We start from the raw sequence: 22,443 nt of genomic DNA on the forward strand, positions 1-22,443 counted from the left end.
GAGCCTGGACCTGGGCCATATAGTGAGACCCCGTCCTGAGCCTGGACAGGTCTTTCAGGGCACAGTAGTGCTCAGGGCGGGAAACTTAAGGAATGCCTCAGAGGAGGCATCAGCGCTGGGGCTACCATAACACAGGACCACACACTGGAGGCCACAAACAATAGCACAGATCCTCTCACGCTGCGGCAGGCTGCTGTCTGAATCAGGGTGTGGACTCCGGCAGGTGGGCTCCTTTTGGGGGCTCTGAGTGAGAATCCACCCCAGGCCTCTCCTGGCTTTGGGTGCTCCCCTGAGTGCCGGTGGCCTGTGGCTGCCTCGGCCCAGCCAAGTGCTATCTTCTCCCTGTCTCTCCACATCACCCTCCCCTGTTTGTGCCTCTGTGCCCTGATTTACGCTGCCGATAAGGACAGCAGTCCTGTTGGATTAGGGCCCCCACCCCCTCTGAGAAGACCCTGTCTCTAAGGTCACATTCGGAGGTCCCAGAGGTTAGGACATCCACAGGGCTTTTTGGGAGGACATGATTCAGCCCGAGCGGATGGCCTCTTCCCTCCCAATCCCCTCCCTGCCCAGGCTCCTGGAGCTTCCCCGGGAGGCCCTGGGCGTTGTACCAGAAATGCACAGGGAGGAGCTGGGACCCCCTGGAAGGAGCTCTGGAGAACAGCAGTGAAGAGGGGTCACACGCACCCCGACACCCTCCACGCACCCTGACACCCCCACGTGGGTCTGGCCTGCATCGTCCCACCACAGGGGGTCTGTCCTTCCAGGTCTCGGCAAGGCCCGGGCATGCTGGGGAGGGCTGTCAGTTCAATGGTGGACACCAGCGTTTGATGTGGAGATTTGGCAGTGAGAACGGATGTGCCTCAGCGCGAGGTTTATATAAAATGACAGCTTCTGGAAAATGAAACCCTCAGATTAAAAAAGAAGAAGAAAAGGAACGAGGAGGAAGAGGCAGCAGGGAAGGTGCCCTCCACCCCCCATGCATTCCCTGGGGGGCACTGCAGGGGCCATGGGGGCCTGGGAGACAAATGCCCCATTTGGGGGTGCTTCCTGTGCTGCCCAATGTGCCTTAGCTTTGCCGCAACACCGCCTCCCCACCTCCCCATTCAGATCCCCCCTCCCAGGCCACACACTTCTTTACTGTCTCCATCTGTCCTATCCCCAGGATAAGAACCCCAGGGGACGAGGCCCTGGTAGGGGACAGACACACGCCAAGATAGCACACGGTAAAAGACAAGCGATTATTTGGAAACTTTCACATGACTGTCATTTTAAAAGGGAGGGGCTAGATGGAGGCAAAGACTCCGAGAATCCTTCCTCGGAAGCCCACAAAAGCCAAGATGGATTGCACATAATTGCCCTTTGTTTAAAAGGCACATGGATATTCCTGCAGAGCTGGAAACTCATTCTTCACACAAAAAAGCCTCCAAAAATTGCAACCTATTTGTTGCCAAGTTTGGGACTGTTATTTCCTTCCCAGCCCCCTTGGGTTGCTTTTTTATTTTTTAATGACCTGAAATGTAAATTGCCCTCCCTGTGGGTCTCCTGGGGCTGAGATGATGTACAGGGAAGTCCGCCTCCCAGGACATCCCAGCTGGGGCTCCTCCAGGAGAGGAGGCGGACAGTCCAGGATACCAGTGAAGCTCGTTCTGGCCACCTGGCACCGAAACTGGAGCAGGAGACCAGACCTCTTCCCCTGCCTTCTCCCTGGATGCCGCGTGTCCACCCCCTGGCATTCAGATGGCGCCTTTCTCACCAGAACGAAAAGGAGAAAGCAAGGACATCAGCTCAGCCCTAGGGCAAGAGTTCTCAGCGCCACAAGGCCCCCGGGAGGACAATGGCAAACACAGCCAACAAGGACCCCATCCCAAATCTCAAAGAAATCTTCAGTGAACCCCAAGAAGGGGCCTCGAGACTGCAGCCAACTTCTCAGAATTCACCAAGCATCCAACCTCTCAGGAGTGTAAAAGAAGCCTGCGAGCAGCTTTCCAGCCCTCCGAGGGACGAGACGTTCCCGTGTCTGCTGGGGCCCCGGGGAGCAGGGAGCTGTCGCTGCCCCTTCCTACCAAGCCCGCTCACTGTTCCAGAAACAAGGAGTCCAGGAGAAGAGCCAGGATGGGGGATAAAGGTTCCCACATGAGGGAGATCCCAGAGAGGCCTCCTGAACCCGGCGGCCACGTGGTCCTGGGGATTGGCACCCATTGCCATGTGTCCCCCCGGCACAGGTGTCGCCGGGGGCCAAGGCTTCGGAAGTCACTGCTGGAATGAGCCCTGCTATCTCGGGGGCTTCCTTCATCTCGAAACTCAGAGTGTTGTCACAGCCACGCTGCTGCTCTAGAATTCCTGGGGACAGGAGACACACGATGGCCAGGACCAATCCTGGCACCAAAAAGGAGAGCCAGGCTCTGCTCATCCAAAGGACACCAGACTCTTTGGTACACATTTATTGGGCACCTACTGTGTTCCAGGCACAGCCTGAAGTGATAAAAGCCAGGCACAGCGGCGAAGGTCCCAGGAGAAGGTGGCGGCCGCCCCCAGCCCCCAGCCCATCCCCATCTTTCCTTCCTCTTGGGCCTCCTGTCCCCTCTGGATTTCAGCCCCAAACAGTAGCGTGTTCCCTGTAGGGTCACCGCCTTTGCTTGGAGCCCCTGAAAACAGAGCCTGGGGCAAGGGTTGGGGCACAGATTGCTGGTTTGAAAGCAAGTCCAGGAAGCTGGCGTGCGGTTCTCCAGGAGCCTGACGAGGATGGAATAAAAGCTATGTGTGCACGTGTGTGGAGGGGGGTGCACGTGTGGAGGGTGTGTGGAGGGGGGTGCACGTGTGGAGTGTGGCACGTGTAAACGTGTGCATGTATGTGGTATGTGCAGTGTGTGTACGCAGAGTGTGGAGTACTGTAGTGTGTGCACACATGCATGCACTGTGTGTGGGGGTATGTGCAGGGCTGGAGTGTTGTGTGCATGCATGCATGCACGTGTGTGTGGGATGTGGTGTATTGTGTGTGCATGCATACACGTATGTATTGTGATGTGTGTGGAGTACTGTCATGTGTGCATGCATGCATGTGTGTTTGTGTTTCTGCAGGGTGTGGAATACTGTCGTATGTGCACACATACGTGTGCAAGTGTGTGTGGTGTGTGTGGAGTATTGCCGTGTGTGCATGCATGTGTATGTGTGTGGTGTGTGAACATATGCATATGTAAATGTGTGTGTGGTGTGTGAACATATGCATATGTAAATGTGTGTATGGTGTGTGCAGTGTGTAATGTGTGTGGAATGTGTAGTATGTGCACACGTGTGCATGTGTGGTGAGTGCATGTGTGTGGACATGTGTGCATGTGTGTAGTGTGTGCACGTGTATGTGTGTTTATACAGTGTTATTGAACAGGCCACCCTGTGGGCAACTGGAGCTGGATCCATGGGGACCTTCCAGGTCACCCCATGGACTGCCTGTCCCTGGAAGGCTGGGCGGGGAGTGGTTCCCTTCACACACTCCCACCTGCTCTGTGAACACACTCCCTCCTCCCCACTGAGCTGAGCCCAGGACAAGCAGGTTCAGGACGCCAGGACTCTCCCAGGGACAGCCACTCCCAAGGTGGTCCTGGCAGGCCCAAACCAAGGCTGTTGTCTGTTTCAGACTGGGCACTGCAGCATGGGACCCTTGACAGGGAAATGTACAGGCGGTCCTGGCACATCCCAAATGTTCTGTATGACAGCAGCACCTTAGACTTCATCCCACAGCCATGTGCTCCCCTGCGCCTTCTCCCTGCTCAGAAGGAGCCTGGCACACCCACCACCCCATACCCCTGCTCCCGTGGCCCCCTGTACTCCTGACCTGGCAGGCCCCAAACCACAGACTGCTTAGTGGCAGCAACCACCAGGTGAAAAGCATGAGTGATCGGAGGTGGGGGTCAGGGAAGGCAGCCCCCACTGGGCTCTTGCCACTCTCAGGGGACAGAGGTGGGTGGCAGCTGCTCCAGGGAGGGGTGCAGGTGCAGAGGAAACCCATGAGAGAGGAACACGTGTGTCCACAGCCTACTCTTGGCAGGCAGACACCCCCAGGAGACCCCACATCCCACCAGGATGGACACCACCTGCCCTTCTCTGGCAGCTCCCAATCCTTCCTCCTTCTCCCAGCTCTTTTTTTGTAAACTAAGTCTGTTTCTGGAGGGCGCGTCATGTGTGCACGCCTGTACATGCATGCCGAGTTTTTATTCCAATCCTTAAATGAGGTCTTTGCTGAGAATTTACAATTCCCCTGTGGCCTCAATCTTGCAAAGATTGCTTTTTTAACGCTGTTAGGCCTTAATTCTAATAAGCCTCCTCCTTATTACAGAACCAGGTCACATTGCCTTGACACCGCCAGAAAATCTCTCATGGGCCGCGGGAGGGTGGGCGTGGAGAGGGGCTACCAGAGGAAGGGGCAGAGAGCTGGGAACACTGAGAGAGGACTCCTTTCTTAATTCAATGAAACTCTAAAATAATCTAATTTCTGAGAACCAGAGTGGCCTGCTCACTTTAGATAACTTTGTGATGTGGTTGTGGTTCCTACAAATGTTAGTTTTCTTTTTTGTGTCTTGATTTTGAAAATGACACGAGGAGTCCGGGAGCAACAGAACCCGATGGGCATACTGGGCACCAGCTCAGGTCCCGGCCTCTGGCAGTTGGTCATCTGCGGCGGCCCAACGTCTGTTCTCCCTGCTCCCAAGGGCCAGGAGAGGAAATTGAGAGAGTATGGCACCAGAGGGCTCCAGGACAGAAACCAAAACCTGCTGGCACTTGCTGGGTGGGGAGGCCCTTGGACCAAAGGGTTGGGGCACCTGGGGAATCCATCAGTCAAACTCTCTGTCCTCCCTCTTCCGGAGATAGCTGTTTTTAGGTTCAAGGGGATACAGAGGAAGCACACAAGTGAGGAAGATGAACCTGCCTTTGTCTGACTCACCGGGACAGAGCAACAGTCCCTCCTGCATTCTCGCAACATTGATGAAGCACTTACTATGTGCCAGAGAGGGTAGAGGTGGTCTCCTGACCCCCCTTCTCCACCGGAAGTAGAAGGGTGTCAGAACTAAAGGCTGAGACAGCGCTGGAATGTTCTTTAAAACCCTTGGAAGCTTTTAAGACTGAGGGGGTTAGTCCAGAAACAAGGTCTTTCTTCTGGAAGATTCTACATATGGAGCTGTGGAAATGGCACTCTGCGGGGCAGCAGGGACAAACAAGAAGTGGAAGACATAGCCCTGACCCTCTGGAGGCACCTGGAGGCACCCAGGCCATAGCAAGGAAAGAGACGGAAACAGCTTGCTGTCCCCAGATGCTCCTGTTCACACCACCAGCCAACCCCCTCCAGGCCCTGCCTCCCACGTGCTGACTTCAGAAGCTGTCCACTCCAGGGCCACCTGGGCCTAAAGCCGGCTGTGCAGCCCGGCCCCTGCACAGGGAGGACTCGAGCCACACAAACCCAGCACCTCAAGGTTCTTGCTCCTGACCCTGGGACTGCGGGACCCAACAGCACTCCTCCTTGAGGGCAGTGTGAGCAGGGCCAATTTTTTAAATATAGAGATGTAAATCGATGTGATGTCTAACATAAGGCACCTTACAAATCAGAGGCCATCTTTTTAAACTTGGATGTCAAAGAGCACCACGCCCACACTACGGTTCTGGCGTCCAGGGTCCAGGGGTGTAGGCAGCTGTGAGGCCTTCCAGGGACACCTCTGAACTTGCAAGGAAGCACCCACCCAGTGCTTCCCCACCCTCGGCACACCCCAGAAGCCACCCTCAGAAGCCTCCACTGGCAATCTCTGAGTTTTCACATGTGGTTCCTCTTATCCTCCATCCCCTGTGGGTGCCACACAGAGGGCCAGAAGGTTTGCATTTACTGGGTCCTCAAAGAGGAGACCAGACGGGACCATGTTTGGCACAAGTGCTGACCAAGAACGGAGTCCTCAGGACACACCCCCAGGAGACGCTGATCCCACTCCCTGGGATGACGCTCCCCATCTCACCCCTGCAGTAACAAGATGAATGGCCCCCACCCCTGCCTGGAGAGCCATCGGCATTGAGAGAAAGGAGCCACTTTCCAGGTGTGCCGAGGCTGACCATAACGGGGCCACCAAGGTGCAAGGTCAAGCTCACCAGAAAGAAACCGGCGCGCAGACACGCAGCTCCCGGGAGCAGACCTGGGTCCCCAGACCAGGAACCCGATGCCCCCACTGAGGCCCACAGTGCCCCAGCGAAGAACATGCTCAGTCAGCAACCGCTCGCTGGGCACCTGCTTTGTGCCAGGCACTGGGCTAAGCACTGAGAATACCAGATGAAGACAAGACAGTGCACCAGGTCCACTTGCTTCAGGATCAAATCACACTGACGGCTCTGCCATCTTTCCTTTCCACTCAAATGGACTGTGGATCTCTTTCCACATCCGTGGAAAGCAGCTGCCTAAAACCCACCGTGTGTATGAATAGGCCATTCTCTCTTTAACGCTTTTAACCAATCCCCTGCTGCAGGGAGTGTGTTAGCAGCGGGGAGACCTGTGGGAAGTGGCATGCCAGCCGCGCAGAGGGGAGGACGGACCTGGCGCCTCCCTCTAAGCCGGCCGCCAAGTCACGAGGGGCTCCTATGCTTTCCAAAAACCCTCCTAGAGGAAGAGCAAGGTGGCAGCCCTTGGCCCGTGGGCAGCAAATTCTTGGATTCTGCAAAACATAATTGTGAAGCCCAATCTGCCAGCGGAGAAATATGCAGCGCATTCACAGGCTAAATATAAATAATATTGATTCATCTGCCATCTTGAATTATCCATTCCACTTCTGTTTTCCATTAGCATCAATAATCACGAGTGTACTCCCCTGTGGATGGGGTACATTACGCTCCAAAGGATGCAGCTGGCCCCAGGGTCACACATCTGGAGGAGTCTCAGGATATCTTCCAGAATTATCTGGCATCTTCTAGAGCAATCCAGAACCTCCCTGGTACTTTTCCCTCCCTCTCATCTACTCCTCACTCCAAGCCCAGGAAAGAGGGGTGGCTCAAAGAGACATCTGAGACCCCCCTTCGGAGGCAGTCTGCTCTATTTGGCGGCTGACTCTGGTTCTGGGAAACAATTGCACAAGCTCCAAGGTTCACTTCCAGGGAAGGAGGGGAGGAAGCTCCTGGGGCTGATGCACAGCCCCACTGAACCCGCAGGGCAGAACCAGGGCCCATTTCCTCTCTGGGCCAGAAACCACAGTGACTTTCCTACAGATCACCGGGGTCCTTGTCCCTCTGACAGCCCTCTGCCCCGAGGCCCTGGGGCTCTCTGATTAGCAGGGAGAGAGTGTGCCTAGCACCAGCCAGGGGTGGACCAGGGCCTCCAGCACACCCTCCTACCCCTTCTCAGTGGAGCCTCTAGAGACAGAAATAACCAAGGCACGGAAACCCACCAGGGCCACCCACTGTGGGCACAGCCAGGCCACAGAGCTAATGAGGCACAAAGACCCCTGCCCCCCAGCCAGCTGTCAGAATTCAACAAATGTTGACTGAGAACGGACTATGAGCAGAGAGCCATGCTAGGTGCTCTGGGGAGACATGGATCAGCTGCAGCCCCTGCCCACAAAGCACTTACAGCCCAATACGGGAGACGGAGCTGCAGACGCCCACCAGGATCTGTGATTTTTTGCTCTTCCTTCTCAGTGCTGATTACAGCTCCCAGAAAGTGCTATGGAAAGCAGGTGCTGACTTCAGGCCCAGAGGAAGGCTTTGTGGATGCTTCTCATGTCCTCTGCGTGCCTGTCTACGTCAGTACGTCCCACTTGCTCACCGCCTTAGATACACCCAGTGATAACCTATGGCTTCGCTATGTCCCGTGTTGATAGAAGGATCCAAACCTTCCCATCGGCCTTCACCATCTACTTAATGAGCCAAGCCACTCCTAGAACCCTGCAAGAGAAATGCTGGGGTCACCCCTGGCCTCGGCCTCCCTCCTGCTGGCCACACATAAGAAAGGACTTCATGAGGGAGACCCCCCTGGCTGCCGCAGACATTCACCCCAAATGCTTCCTGGAGAAAGCACCTGTCCTCACACTGCGAGCTCATGAGTTTGCCAAAAAGGCAATGCAGGAGCCTGAGATCACCTCCTGTCTTGCTGCTAAAATATCCCGGCCATGGAAAAGCAAGACTGGCCTCAAATTGGGGAATCTGGTCTTGCCAGCCCAGCTGTGCTCCAGGGACTCCGGTTTGCATTGGGAATGAGAGAGGGCTGGCCGGGTAAGATGGCAAGACAGACACAGTCCTCCTACAGACTTATAGAAGGGCTTTCTGCCCGCCCCCTGGCAGAAAGAGGGGGTACAAGGGAAAACAAGAGCCCTGGCCAAGAATGAGCCCTCTGCCATCGTCCTGTGTGTGGCCCTGTGGCCCAGCACCAGCGCTGGGGAGCAGTTCACCCTGCCTGACAGGAGGAAAGGATGGTCTAGTGAGGCGGAAAACAGAGGGAAAGGTTGAGACCACTTGGGACAAGAAGGGTCTGGGAAGGCCCTCGTCACCTGTCACTACAGCCCAACACTTAGAAGGTACCACCTGATTTCAACCTCTGCATCCACAGTCACCTACTAAGTGCCCCCTATAGGCAGGGGTTGGCTCCTGCCTTCCCAGGAGAGAGGGAGGACAGCAGGGAGCAGACACCCCCAAGAGCCACTGGGGCTGCAGGGCCCCCAAAGTGGAAATGACCTGCCACTCTGTCCATCCCATGGGGGAGAAACAATCAGACCCCAGGCAGGGGGCATTTAGGGCCAACAGCTGGCCCACAGCACGGACTCTCCTCTTTGCAGCTAATTTTTGGGCTGCATGGGCCCCATCTGGGCCCTGGGACTCCCCATGGAGCCATGGCAGGTAGGAGGATGGAACCCCACATTCTGAAGAGCAGAGAGGAGCCTGGTCGGAAGGAGTCTTGGCTTCTTTATTCCTCCTTGACCCAGCCTCTTTCCCATCCCTCACTAGCAATTCTCCCCAAAATCCCCCTGCAGATATCTGCCCTCCAATAGCATTGCCTGGGCACAAGCCACAGGAGCAGGAAGCACTGCCTGCTGGAGGCTGGCCAACAGATGCAGGCGCCTCAGCTGCCACTGCCTTTACACATGTGGCCAGTACAAAAGAGCACTCCAGGAGGAAGTTGGTGGCAATGCAGAGATGACCATGCACACACACACATGCACACACACACACATGCACACGCACACATGCTCATGCACACACATACATATGCACATGCACACACGTACACACACACATGCACATGCGCACACACTCACACACATGCACACGCGCACACACCCTCCTCGTTGTTAAGGACCTTAACTTAGAATGATGTATTCTCTGTTCTCCTGGCTATAATTATTTTAGCGTGGGAGACAAATTCTGTCTCCAGCATCTCAGAAGTGCAATGTTGGAAAATCACATCCCATGGTCCTGGAAGATCCCTACCTTCTCCAGCTCTTTTCCTCCACACAGGAGCACAAACAGGCCCTTCCAAGGGGTGAACCCTAGAGGTTTTAATTCCTCCTCCAAGCAGCTCCACGTAGAGGAACAGAGACGCAAGGACCGTGCAAGTAACCATGGCAACTCAATGAAGTTTAAAAAAATAAGTTTTTGAGTTGTTGAGTTGTTATTTGGTGCTTAGGTGGGTTGGACTCTTGCCTTCCTTTTGGAGATAAGGCCTCTGAATGGTGCTTTTAATGAGCTTTGTGGGTACCATATGGAAGGCAGCCTGTGCCCCCAGAATCTCATGACCTTTGAAGGGGGAAGCAGGTGTCTCATCTCAGTCCCACAGAGTCCCGGACAGGTCTGTCCTCAGATCAGGTTGCTCCCCGTGGGGTGACCTGGAGCCAGGGTGGCCCCTCCTCAACCTTCCACCCACTCACAGAAGTGCTGCATGCCTCCCCCTCCCCAAGAGACCCGACATTTAGAGGAACTCTTACAGTACCCAGTTACTCTGCAATCCAGACCCCCCAGGATCCCAAATATTCATCCCAAGACACCCACAGGGGCAAGTTTCCACGCATGCATCTCCTAAGTGGAGGAAGAGGGTCAGGCTACCCCTGCGAGCATACAAATATGCTGGCCAGTGTGCGTGTGTGCAGGAGACCAGTGCAACTCCATCCCCACATGACACGACCCCATGGCCCACACTCGGAAATTCCCAGGGCCCCATGAAGGGTCCAGCTGGCCTTGATGGAGGCGAATGGGAGCCACTGTCCTGGGGTCAGCCCTTCTCTGTGCAGGCCACAGCAGCAGGTGTTCTGTGCCAAAGGTCATCCTTGCGTGTGCCGATGGGGTGTGTGTGTGCTCACACAGGCACAAAAGCACACATGCTGCTATTCATGCCGTGGCCGTGAAGCCGCCACAGCAGGCCACATCCTGTGGCTCCCAAGGGCAGGCTGCCTTGACCACCTGCTGCGCACCTCCAACAGAACCATGGCAGAGCCCCAGCCCCCCAACAAGAGTTTGTTGCAGGTCGGTGCCAGGAGAGCTGAGAAGCGCTTGGGGCCAGCACACGGCTTGGGCCACAGCTGCAGAGGCAAAGGACTGGGCTACCTGGCTGGGGAAAAAGGAATATTTTCTTAAAGGGAGAAAAATCCTAAATGGCCCTCGCAGTCTCTTGGCACACATAATTGTAGTATCCAAGTTAATGAAAGGCCTGGCACATGGGCTGAGTCACAGCAAACGCCCGGCTCTGCACCTCACGTGCAGCAGCTCGTAGAAATCAGACGATGGCGGGCAGGGGGCGGGGGGGCCCACGAAATAAAGAGCATTTCCAGGAATGGCAAGTCTCCCACGCGGGATCATATCATCAATTAGCCAGTGGGAGGGCCGAGGAGTGCTGGCATCTCATTTCCACAAAGACAAAGTTTCCTTGAGGAAATTGCCAGAGTCTTCAAGGTACTGAAATAACACACAGAACAAATGAAGAAGGATGGCCGCAGGGCTTGGCGGATGCTCAGAAACCCAGCTCCCGGCAGCCTTGCAGAGGGGTGTGTGTGTTTAAAGACACAAGTGGAGCCTGCGATGTCCAAGAGGCAAGCACTAGTACCCACACACGACACACACATGTGCTCACACATGTACGGCACACATATGCTCATGCATGCACACAGGTACACGTGGGTACACATACAAACGCAGAAACACACTTGTGCATGTGCACATACATGCACGCACATGGACACGTACAGGATGCACATGCATGCCTGTGTGCACACTCTACACACAGGCACATGCATGTACAATCTACACATGTGCACATGTGTGCACTAATATGCACACACCTGTGCACACATACATGCACACAAGCATACACAAGCACATGTGTGCACACGCTCTGCTTGCAGGTGGGGGTCCACTGTCCTGACTCCCAAACATTCAGGTTTGAGACTCTTGCAGATGCCAGGTATCCTGGAGACAAAATGCCCTCTAAACACATTATCCAGAATTTTCCCTTAATTCCCTACAGCACATGCCCCATTTGTGAGGAGACCCCCAGGGTCTTCAGGCTCTGACTCTGATGGAGCTCAGAGTATGCCAAACCTTTAAACAGCCCATTCCAGAACCTTCAAATCCACACCCCAGGGGAAGCAGTCTAGCTCAGCCGTCTAAGTGGAGGTGACTGATTTATTCTGACCATCCTGACTCTTCACGACACTGCTCTCCTCCAACCGTGCGCGGCTTTAATTGTCCATCAAGCCGGGCAGGAAGGACTGTAAATCTTTCCTCCCGCTGCTCCAAGCTCAGCCTGCTTGACCTCCAATTGCCAGCCCCTCGCCTACGTGCGCCTGGAGAAGTCCGCTAGCTCTGAAGGTGAAGGAGGGGAGTGAGGAAGGGAAATGCAGGAGAGGCAGAGGCTCAGGGGTCAGGAGGGGAACAGAGAGAGCCAGGCAGCAGGAGAAAGCATGCGGCCGCCACAGCCATGCCCCGGCTGCTCCCCCACCCCGGGGCCGCTGCGGAGGAATGAATGCCTCAGCCCGACTGCAGCCTCCAGGGGCCACGTCTGGGGCATCTACGCACCTCGCCTCTCAGACTCCTGCTCTCAAGCAGCAGGACCCTGGTAAAGTGAGCCAGGCTCTCAGGGAGTCTTGGCATTCCCTTGCCAGGCTATAAAACGTCACAGCCCCAAAAGGAGCCCGCTGCGGGGGATACTGCTTCTCCATCCAGCCTTCATGGTGTCTGCAACTGGGCCCCAGCTAGGGGCACAGGATCCTCTCTTAGGGCGGGTGTCTCTGTGAGGGCAGGGACGGGCCAGGGGCCACATAGCCCCAGCTGTGGCCCAGAGAACCGAGCTGGTCCAGGAGGTTTAGCCACAAGCTCGTAAGCACACCCCTTCCCCTGCAGCAGACTTAATATTTTCTGTAATTTTAGTATATATTAATGCACTTCAAAGTCATGAACATTATAGTTACAATTATTACCTAAAGACTTCCTTTATAGCCCTCATTTTCTGGTGCTCATTACTTTCTGAAAAATTATCCTTGGGGGCTGAAATTTTCCTAGTCTGGTCTTGTGAGTTTTCTTCTTAGGTTTTGAGCAAAAGATACCCGGAAGAGGGAGAAATTAATTCTCCCAAAGTCAGTCTCCTGGGTGACTTGTACCAAGGAAAGAGCCCCGTGGGAAGGGGGCGGGCTGTGTCTTTAGCATGTAGATACTGATACTGTTACCAGTGACCTGTCTTAGTTGTGCCCGTCTGTTCTGGAGAGATGGCTCTATTTTAAAAGTCTAAGAGGCGGGGAGGTACACATGCAACACTCATCTTGCATGCTGCAGCCTGGGCAAGTCAGGAAAATGAATGCTGGTTACGGCAACGCTGCCAACGCGCACACACAGGCAGGTGTATATTCAAACACAAAGGGCAGATCTGCAGAAAGCCCCCCGTCCATGGCCCAAGGATGCTGTTAGAGTTAAAAGCATGCAGATTCTAGGTGTATCGTTCTCAACTGTCCTAGGATGAGATCTGCCGGTGAGAAAGAAAAATGTACCCGCTGGAAGATGGCCTTTAATCATCCCGTAAAGTTGTCCCAGACACCATCACAAGGCTTTAACAGTGAGGAAAAGGGGCCGGGCGCAGTGGCTCACGCCTGTAATCCCAGCACTTTGGGAGGCCGAGGCGGGCGGATCACAAGGTCAGGAGATCGAGACCACGGTGAAACCCCATCTCTACCAAAAAAATACAAAAAAAATTAGCCAGGCGCGGTGGCGGGTGCCTGTAGTCCCAGCTACTCGGGAGGCTGAGGCAGGAGAATGGCCTGAACCCAGGAGGCGGAGCTTGCAGTGAGCCGAGATTGTGCCACTGCACTCCAGCCTGGGCGACAGAGCGAGACTCCGTCTCAAAAAAAAAAAAAAAAAAAGTGAGGAAAAGGGTAACAGGCTCCCCCATCAAACACAGGCCATCGTCCACCTGCCCTCCCTCCCACCCTTTGACCATCAGCTAAAGGTTCCCAGCTGTCAAGGTATCAAACAGACTTCTGGACGATAAAGCTCAACACAGCATTGGCTGTCTGGGAGTGTTGATTATAATGTTACGCCACTGACAACAGTAATTCTCACCTTAAATTTATTCTCTTTTCTGCCAAGATTCCAAAATACTTGAATAATGTACCCTTGGATAGCACCCCTGAGAGGAACACAATCAACCCCTGTTGGTCTCCTCCCCAGCAGCTGGGGGCACGCAGCCAGGGACACCAGTGAACCACATGCCCCGTCCCAGGTCTACAAGGAGCCTGTGGAAGCAGCCCCTTGGGTCTCTGGTTCCACTTCACCTGTCCCTGCCGTGGGGCCCCCAGCTGTGCCTAATGGCATCACATCAATGGTAGGCAATATTCCAGAAAGAATAAAAGCACACACTTTGTTTTTTTTTCTAATGGGCTTTGCAAAGCTGTGCTTCGATTTTTCATGCATTGAGACCTGAGATCCAAAAACATATCCACACGGAAGGCAGGGGTGGGCTGGAATCCCTCAGCCTGCACGGTAAGCGATGTGGCTGCAAACCGTAGGCTCAAAGGAGCCTGGGAAGGGCTGGGGGAGGGAGGCCATGATCTTCCTTCTTTTCCTGTCCCTCATGGGAAATTCAACTGGCATGGTTTGGAGCCTCGTTCCTGACGATCCAATGCCACTCCCTTTGCAAAAGCAAGAGGACCTGCTGCAGTGCCCCTCTCTCTTTGTGGTACTCTTTTTCTTTCCTTCTTTTTTTTTTTTTTTTTTTTTTTTTGAGATGGAGTCTTGCTCTGCTGCCCAGACTGGAGTGCAGTGGTGTGATCTTGGCTCACACTCCTCTCCAGCCAAGGAGAACCACCTCCCAGGTTCAAGTGATTCTCCTGCCTCAGCCTCCTGAGTAGCTGGCATTATAGGTGTGCACCATCATACCCAACTAATGTTTTGTACTCTTAATATAGACGGGATTTCACCATGTTGACTAGACTGATCTTGAGCTCCTGACCTCAGGTGATTCCCTGCCTTGGCCTCCCAAAGTGCTGGGATTACAGGTGTGACCCACCCTGCCCCGGCCTCCCTGTGGTACTCTTGACACCCCACTGGCAGTGGAGGCATAGGGAGAGCACAGTGGGCCCATTGCGGGGACACAGCACAGGCAGGAGCCCTGTTGCCCCCTGGATGGCCTGACCAGGGTAACAACCTAGTCCACGGCCTGACAGACAGGATCTCACTTCCTTCTGCCTGGCTTCAGGGTGTTCCTAAGGACATGAGCTGCTGGGGGCTGCTCCAGGGAGCCCTTCCAGGCCCGAGGGAGTGAGGGGTCTCCTCAGACCCCACCGTCTCTATAGAGACATGCTAAGGTTGTTTCCATCCTTGCATCTGCAAGTTTATCAGGAGCTCTTTTAAAGCAGCATCATAATTTTACCCACAGGAAAGAGTTCGGAATCCATTCCTTAACCCTGACCCTTCCTAACCCTAGCAACGTGCTCTTCTCTCGACCAGGTGGATAGCCCCAGGGAAGGGTCCCATTTACGATGTCAGCGGCTTTACATAGATCCCCTGATCCACGCAGCAGTCCCTGCTTCTCAGCTGGCTAAACTGAGGTTCCAGAGCCTGCCCTGGGTGACAAGGCTGGGAAGGGTGCACGCCCTCCCCAGCGGTATGCTGCAGGCAACCCTGCCACCATCAGAAGTCAGCTCTGGCCTCAGGCTGTCCCTGCACAGAACCCTCACACCAGCCAGCAGGGGCAGGCCTAATCCACTCACCACACCCACAGGTTGTGCGGCCAGCCCTGACGGGCTTTAAGGTCTCAGGAAAGGTCACTGACATACTGCCTTGCTCAGAAGTCACTTCCATTTCAATGTGCTTGTAACTGTGTGTGCCCTGGGGGCAAAGGGTGAGTCTTACAAGAATGAGCTGATGGGAGTGGGGAGTTGCCAAGATGTACAACCTCAGAACCTCCCATGAATAAGGAAACTAACCAGGTGAAGACTCAGCCACACCTCCAGGGTGAAGGGCAGGTGTCAAGAGCAGGTCAGTAGGCTTTGCAGAGCCCATCAGGAGCCTATGCATGGACCCAGTTTAAAGCATACTCTGGGTTTCCTTTGTTTACGCGGATCTCAAGGTGACAGGTAACGTCGGGACATACTGGGGTATGTGGCTCTCCCATGTGATGCATTAGAAAGTCATCCTCATACCTCGCTGCTGAAAACAAAAAGCTAAAAAGCCCTTCTTGCCATTGCTTTTTCAAAAGTGGGGTGGGGTGGGCTGGCATGGGGAAGAAGAGGTCACCATCCATCAGGTGCTTGATTCCAAGGTGCCCAGAAGCTCTTAGGAACAGACCCTGGAGCTTTAGCCAGCCCCCAGCCCTCAAAAGTTCCAGAAAAAATAGGAGTTGTTTTTGATGTAATCCAGGAGAGAAACCTCAAATTTGCATTGAGTAAGAGTTTGGAGCTATGAAAGTTTAGTGAGAAATGATTTCTAAAGGCACCAGGGTGCTTGTACTGCTTTAAATCTTTCTCCAAGTTGTGGACCTTCCTAATACAAGGAAACCCTATGTCCTTTGGCTCCAAAGGAGGTTCCCATTTTTCCATTAAAAATCTCATTGCTGAGGATAGCCTGCTCTTCCACGTTCTCATGACCATTGCCTAAAAGCAAACAATTCGGAGACACGAGCCTGGCCCAGGAATGGGCATTTGCTTGGTGTCCAAGGATGCGAACTGCAGGATGAGAGCAAGAGCAGGAGAAGCACCTGGACTCTGGGGGCCACTGTTCCTGCCATCTTCATCCCTGGGTCGCATCTGGTGTCACAGACAAGGAGACGTGGGTGAGAAGGACTGCAGTGCGTGGTGTTCGGGCTGCTCACGGGCAGAACTCTGAATGTGCCCTTGGTTTGCCTGGTACACTGCCTCCACTACAGTATTGGTGGCCCTGCAGAACAGAATCTGATCTGGAGGTCCGTGTTACTTTTGTTTGTTTGTTTTGATGGAGGGAGAATTTTTGAAGCAAGACAAGAGGCCTTAGAGATATAAAAGCACACAGGATTCTCCTCTCTAGTACAAAAGATACATGTTATGATCTCAACCGGGCCCCCAAACAAGGACTTGAAACTGTTCAGGGGCTGTGGCTGGTGGCAGCTTTCTATGCTCAGGCAGTTTCCTCACCTGCAAATGGGATTATTTTCTAAAAGGGCTAAAACAGACATACGTGGCCACCTTCCTCACCAGCTGGCTTCCACTCACAGCCCAGCACTCAAGGAAAGGGTGAGCTCACCTTCCCAAGTATGGAGCAGCCAGCCAAGCAGAGACCTGTGCATACGGAGCTGATGACCAATGGTGGGTCCAGGAGGGAGATGGCCAGGTACAGTGCAATTGCTCCGCGTAGGCCTCTGTTCTTCTGGAATCTTGGGAGAAAGCTCTCAGCACAGCCGCTAACCAAAGCAATAAGCAAGTAAACTCCTTCTAAAAATATATATATTCTCCCTCTTTCTTTTTTCTGCTGGGAATATGTTCTGAGCACAAATAATTAAACCTTAAAAGAAAACTTGCAATACCAAGTGCTTGACTCTTGGTCCTAAGAGGAAACCACGGAGGCTGAGGACCCCCAACTCAAGTTGACACCAGCAAGTTACAACGCACCTCTCAGGTGGAACCCGCGGGACCTGGCCCCGACCTACACGGAAGGAGTGGAGACGGATCCAAGGGAAGACTGATTTTCACTTCTAAAAAGCCTCCCCAAGCCGCAGCTCACTCTACCCACAAGGGGAACACTCCCCATAGAGGAGACCACCCCATCTCTTGTTCTTCTGCCCCCTTTCCCCTGACTGCAGAGCCTTCAGTACCATTGTCTTGTCAATGTTTCGAGTGCAGAGAGTTGGCAGAGGCGGCAGCAGTGAGGAGAGAGAGGAGGGGCAAGGAGACCATCTCCAGCTGCTGGTCTGTCTAGAGACCAGGAAGAAACCAGAAGGATGCCTGGCCAGAACAGTCAAGGCCCCCATGTGTCTTACAGGTAAGGGCCAGGATCAGAGGCCTGATGACACCAAGCTCCCTGCACCCGTGAGTTGGCCTTTGCTTTGGGAGAAAACATGCTTGTCCACTTAGCAATTGTAATTTCCATACGAGTCCTATCACACAGTGGAGCACATCCCTAAGTCCCTAAATTAAAGATGATGGACGGTCCTTTCCCAGGCCAAGAAGGTGATTCATGTGGCACCCAAGCAAGATGCATCCAGAACGGCTCCTTCCACCTAGAACCTGACCACACTTTTCAAAATGCAACTGATAGACTGTGAGCTTGCCCCAAGCTACAAATAAAGTAACAGACTTTATACTCTTTATTATTCCAGTCTCCCTCTAAGGCGTGTTTTGGTGTCAGTTTATGTGTTGGAGAAACTGTGATAGCAAACTAATTTACTAAGTGCATTGCACTTAAAAATGTCTATATTTTATACACCAAATCAGTCTGTGTCACGTGGTATTTCTTGAAGGGAGGCGACTCGTCTGTCTGTGCGTCCTCAACCCAGAACAGGCCCTGCTGTGTATGCACAGCATATGTATGTATGCAATGCTCCTTGCATGCTCACCATGCAACCATTAACCAAGAGCCATTCTCAACCCTCACAAGTTATGCAAGGAGAAAATCACACAGTACGCATCTGCACCACTCAGAAAGCACAGGAGAAAAAAAGAGTGGGGGAGAGGAGGAGACAGACGGACAGGGAGTGAGGGAGATAGACCCAGGATGTTAGAGAGGACAGGGATGGCTCAAAGAGCAGCCTACTTCAGAGAGCCAGCAGAAAGTAAGATGTTGAGGCTGCCTGAATGTTTCATGAGCCTGTGAAAATGCCGTGCTGCTTTATGAAAGAGCGTGGAGAGACGCTGCAGCTTATCCAAGGGTGGAGGTGCAAACGGGATGTGTTTATGAAGCCGGTGCCTTGTGCCAGGAGCAGGGGCCGGTGGCAGGCAGGGATTTAGGGGATGGTAGGTTCCCGAGGAACGGGTCTCTGTTGAAGGGGGAGAAAGTTTCAAGATGGCTTTTCCTCCTTCACTTGTTTAAGAATAAAAAATTCCTCACCAAATGTCAGCTGCGTGTCAGGTTCCATTTGTCTTTATAACAGAGTATCAAGCAGGAGTGTGGAAATAAATAAACACAGGGAGACAACCGACCAAACCTTGCAGGCTCTGGGCTGGGCTGGGCTGGGCTGGAGGAGGGAAGCCCCACCCTGCAAGGGCTGAAAAATAATGTTGCAGTTTCGCATTCAGCACTGTGGCTGTGGCCCACTGACATGTTTTCCTCTCTGTACTGCGTCCCCCCCACCGCCACTCTGGCACTTCTGGGTGGGAGAGGAGCACGACTTACGCATTCCTTCTTCCCAATGGCACAGGCGCCATGGGTCAGACCACCATCTGCATATACGGGGGAGGGGGCAGATAAACCAAGCAGGGCCCCCGCCCTCAGCAGCAAGGCACCTCCAACTGCCACACATTCGTGTGAAGGCTCCTTAGGCCAGAGCTGAATGTGGCTGGGAGAGAGGTGTCAAAGAATGCTGCAGGGGAGAGGCAGCAGGGCTGAACCAGCCAGGGAAGATGGCATTTTCTCTGGCCACTACCGTGCTTAGTTCATCCCCAGACACCAAAGAGCCTGATAATCTTTCCATTTCACCGATGCGCCATCAGCCACGCTCCAAGTTGAGTAAGTGACAGGCACAGGACAGAAGGCCCACTCTGGAATGGTACCCAGGAGGCCTCCTTGCTGTAATTACCTCTTCGCAGGCCGTGGGCTTTTCTGGCTCTTGAATGAGCCTCGGGAGCCCTCCCCATATCCTCAGCAGCCTGAGGGCCGGTGCCCGCAGCGCCTCCAGCGGCCCTGGGACCGTGGAGAGGAGGGAGGATGAGGAGGGCAAGTTGTGGAGGCCTCGGCCCTGTCCTTGGTGCTGGCGCCCGCTAAGTGCCGGCTGAGCCACTGAGGCAGGGGCCGCCCATGCCGCCACCTCCCCTCCAGCTCGGCCTCTAGTCCCTGTCGAAGGGCAGTCAATACTCCCAGCCCCGCTGTGGCTCCCGACCGAGGCCACTGGATGAGGAGCGTTTGCAGCAAAGGCCCATCCGAGTGAGGGGCGGAGCCTAGGGACTTCACTGCACTCCTGGCTCCTCGTGGCAACCCGAGGCGACCCGAGGTCCCCGGGGTGGGCACCGGTCTCTCTAGGCCCCAGGCACCTGAGGAAGGTGGATCAAAGCAATCGTTCAGGTTCCCTTTTTCCTTTGGGGGAGGGGAGTAGACAGCTGCTAGAAATGGACAACTCACGCCAGAAAACCCCAGCCATGCAACAAACAGCCCAGCACCAGTGGCAACCCCTGCTGCACGCACGCAGCCAACTCGCCAGGCCCAGGCTGTCTCGGCTTGGGTGCATCCCTTCAACCGTGCTTCTGCTCCTTAACCCCTTCAGGGGTTCCCACGTCACCCACTCTGCCGCCCTCCTGGGGACAGCCTTGCCCTCCCAGAAGCTGTCAGCCAGGAAATGAGGGGTTAAGCGTTGCTTCCAGGAGTGTGCGGTGAGCGAGGCGCCCACGCAGGAAGGCCTCCAGTCCTGGGGGAGGGGCGGGGGGACCAGCCTCGGTCCTCGGCCAAAGGGAGCTCCTCGCCCGCAGGAGGCGGAGAAGGAAGGCAAGCCGGGATGGTTCTAAGAAGGCTCCCCTCCACCGCCCCCGCCATGCCGCTGGCGCTCAGTGACCTGGGGCGCCCCCCAAAGAGGCCCATACTCGGCTTTCATCAGGCAGCGCATTCTCGACAACTTTTCTCCCTCTATCCCTTCACAATTTTCGCTCACCTGGAGGGTCTGGTTTTAATTAGTGTAATATCCCCGTGAACAACGCAGCCTAATTAAGACATCCGCCCCGAATCCGCGATGCACACTTAATGAGCAGGTTCTGGCGCAATGTTTATACTTTTTTTTTTTTTCATTATTTTTTGCAGACCAGTAAAACCGAAGCCGGCTTCCGGCTGAAAGACCTCATTACGGGCGACCCCACTCCATTAGCCTCCTACCTGCTCCACGCTAAGTGCCCGGGGCGCCCGGGTGCGTACCCGAAGTGTCCCCGAGTCCAGCCTGCGTTTTCAGCAGGAAATTAGCGACCAGGAGCGCCCGAGAAGCGACTTCACCTCGCTGGGGCGGGAAGGGGGACCTAAACCCAGGGATGGATCCCTTGGGTCTCTGTCCTTAGCCTCCACCGCGGGGTGTCTCGCGCGTCGGGACTAGCGGCTCCACTGGAGTCCTTTTTAAAAGTGATCATTAAATAAATCAGGTCCCTCGCCAAAGCTGGAACGCAAAGGGGACGGGGAGGCAGCTCTGGCATCCAGGAGTTTCTCCCCACCTCGCTGGGCCCCCGCCCCCGCCAGTGGACTCCGGGAACATCCCACCCCACCCCACGTGAGACCAGTGATCCCAGGGCCGCTTGGGGACCCGACAGGCTCCCAATGCCCCTCCACGCTGGGCGCCGCGTCTCGGTCCCCGCACCAACACCGCAGGGCTGCGCGCCAGGGGAGGCTCCGCGTTTGGGGAACGGAGGCTGCGACCCGCAGCATCAAAATGACTACCGGCCTCGCGCCACCCCGAGACGCCACAGGAGACCACCTTCCCGAGGGTGTGAGCCCCAGACTCCTGGGGCGAGCCCCACCACCGCCCGGGGCCACTGGGGCAGAAAGTTTGGGCCAGGGGCGTGCCCGGCTTCCCCAGCCCGGCCGCGCTGCTCTAGCCCCTGGGGGCAGGCAAGGCTTAGGAGAGGCAGCCTCTGCTCCCGCTCGAGCCTCCCTAACGCGCTCGGGGACTCGGCCCGGAGCGCCCCCAGCCCGCCCCTTGTAGGGCCCTGCGCGCGGCTCGCCCCTCGCCGCTCAGCCCCCGCGCACACCGCCGTGCTGCGGGCCCCGCTCCTATTTGGGGAGCTGTGGCAGCCCCTTCCTCCCCATAACTCCTTTGGGTCATCAACCTCTCAGCGATCCTCCTTTCAGAGGACCCCGGCAGGGCTCTCTCCGGGCCTGGGTGCCGCAACAGACGCACGTTGCACCACCGCCGGGTCGCCAGCCCCTCTCTCACCCGCGCGGGCTCCGGCTGCCTCCCCGGACGCGCCCCGCGGGGCCGGGATCTCCGCGCGCCTCTGCCTCCCCCCGCCGGGGAGTTCCCCGCGCCGGGCATTGTGCCGCCGCCGCCGCCGCCACCGCCACCACCACCGCCACCGCCACTGCCACCGCCACGCAGCGCGCGGGACTCCCCGGCGTCTCCATGGAGCCCGACCCCCAGGCCTTCCCATTCACAAAATCTCCCCTCTGGCCCACGGCCGGACAGAGCGTACCGACCCCAGCCCCGGAGGGACCCAGGGACCCCGACCCCGCGCAGGGACCCCTGACCCCAAGAGCGCCACCCCACCCCACGCGCCCTCGGGTCAGCTCGGGCTGCGCTCCGCAGCCCGCCTCCCACTGCGGGGTCCCATGCGCCCCTTCCCGGCCATCCCCTCCTCCCCCAGCTCAACCAGATGGGAATGACCGCCGCAGGGCGAGGCGGGCGACGAGGGCCGGGCTACTCACGGGCTCAGCGCTCCCCGCGGCAGGTGACTGGGGGCCGGCGGCCATGCCCCGGCTGCATCCCGGCCGCCGAGCGGGCAGCGGCGTCCCGGAGCCGCACAGGCACCGGCCAGCCGGCGGCAAGGGGTGCGCGAGGCCGGGCTCGCGCGGCAGCGGTGGCAGCTGCTTCTCCTCCGACCACGCGAGCTGCTGGGGCCCGGCTGGGGCCGCTGTCCGAGGAGGTTCTGCTGGCTTCGGAGCAGCCCCGCGCTCGCTCTTCCCTCGCCGCCGCCTCCTCTCTCTCTCTGTCTCTCTCTCTCTCTCTCTCTCTCTCTCTCTCTCTCTCTCTCTCTCTCCCTCTCTCTCTCGTTCCTCTGGCTCGCTCGGCTGGAGCGAGGCGGCAGCAGGAGCACGCGGCGGCGGCGGCGGCGGCGGCGGCGGCAGCTCAGGCGGAGCGCG

General features: G+C 55.9%; 1 protein-coding gene across 2 annotated transcripts in view; it reads right to left on the reverse strand.

Annotated features, from left to right (window-relative positions):
* Window positions 1-22,234, reverse strand: part of RBFOX3 (RNA binding fox-1 homolog 3) — a 522,015-nt gene extending 499,781 nt beyond the window's left edge. For both annotated transcript variants that reach the window (XM_031934306.1, XM_031934305.1), the window contains exon 1: window positions 22,009-22,234. The gene's annotated coding sequence lies outside the window, so the exon portion shown is untranslated. The remainder of the gene's footprint in view (window positions 1-22,008) is intronic.
* Window positions 22,235-22,443: the final 209 nt, after the last annotated feature.

This window comes from Piliocolobus tephrosceles, chromosome 16, assembly GCF_002776525.5.
Source record: "Piliocolobus tephrosceles isolate RC106 chromosome 16, ASM277652v3, whole genome shotgun sequence".
NCBI lineage: Eukaryota > Metazoa > Chordata > Mammalia > Primates > Cercopithecidae > Piliocolobus > Piliocolobus tephrosceles.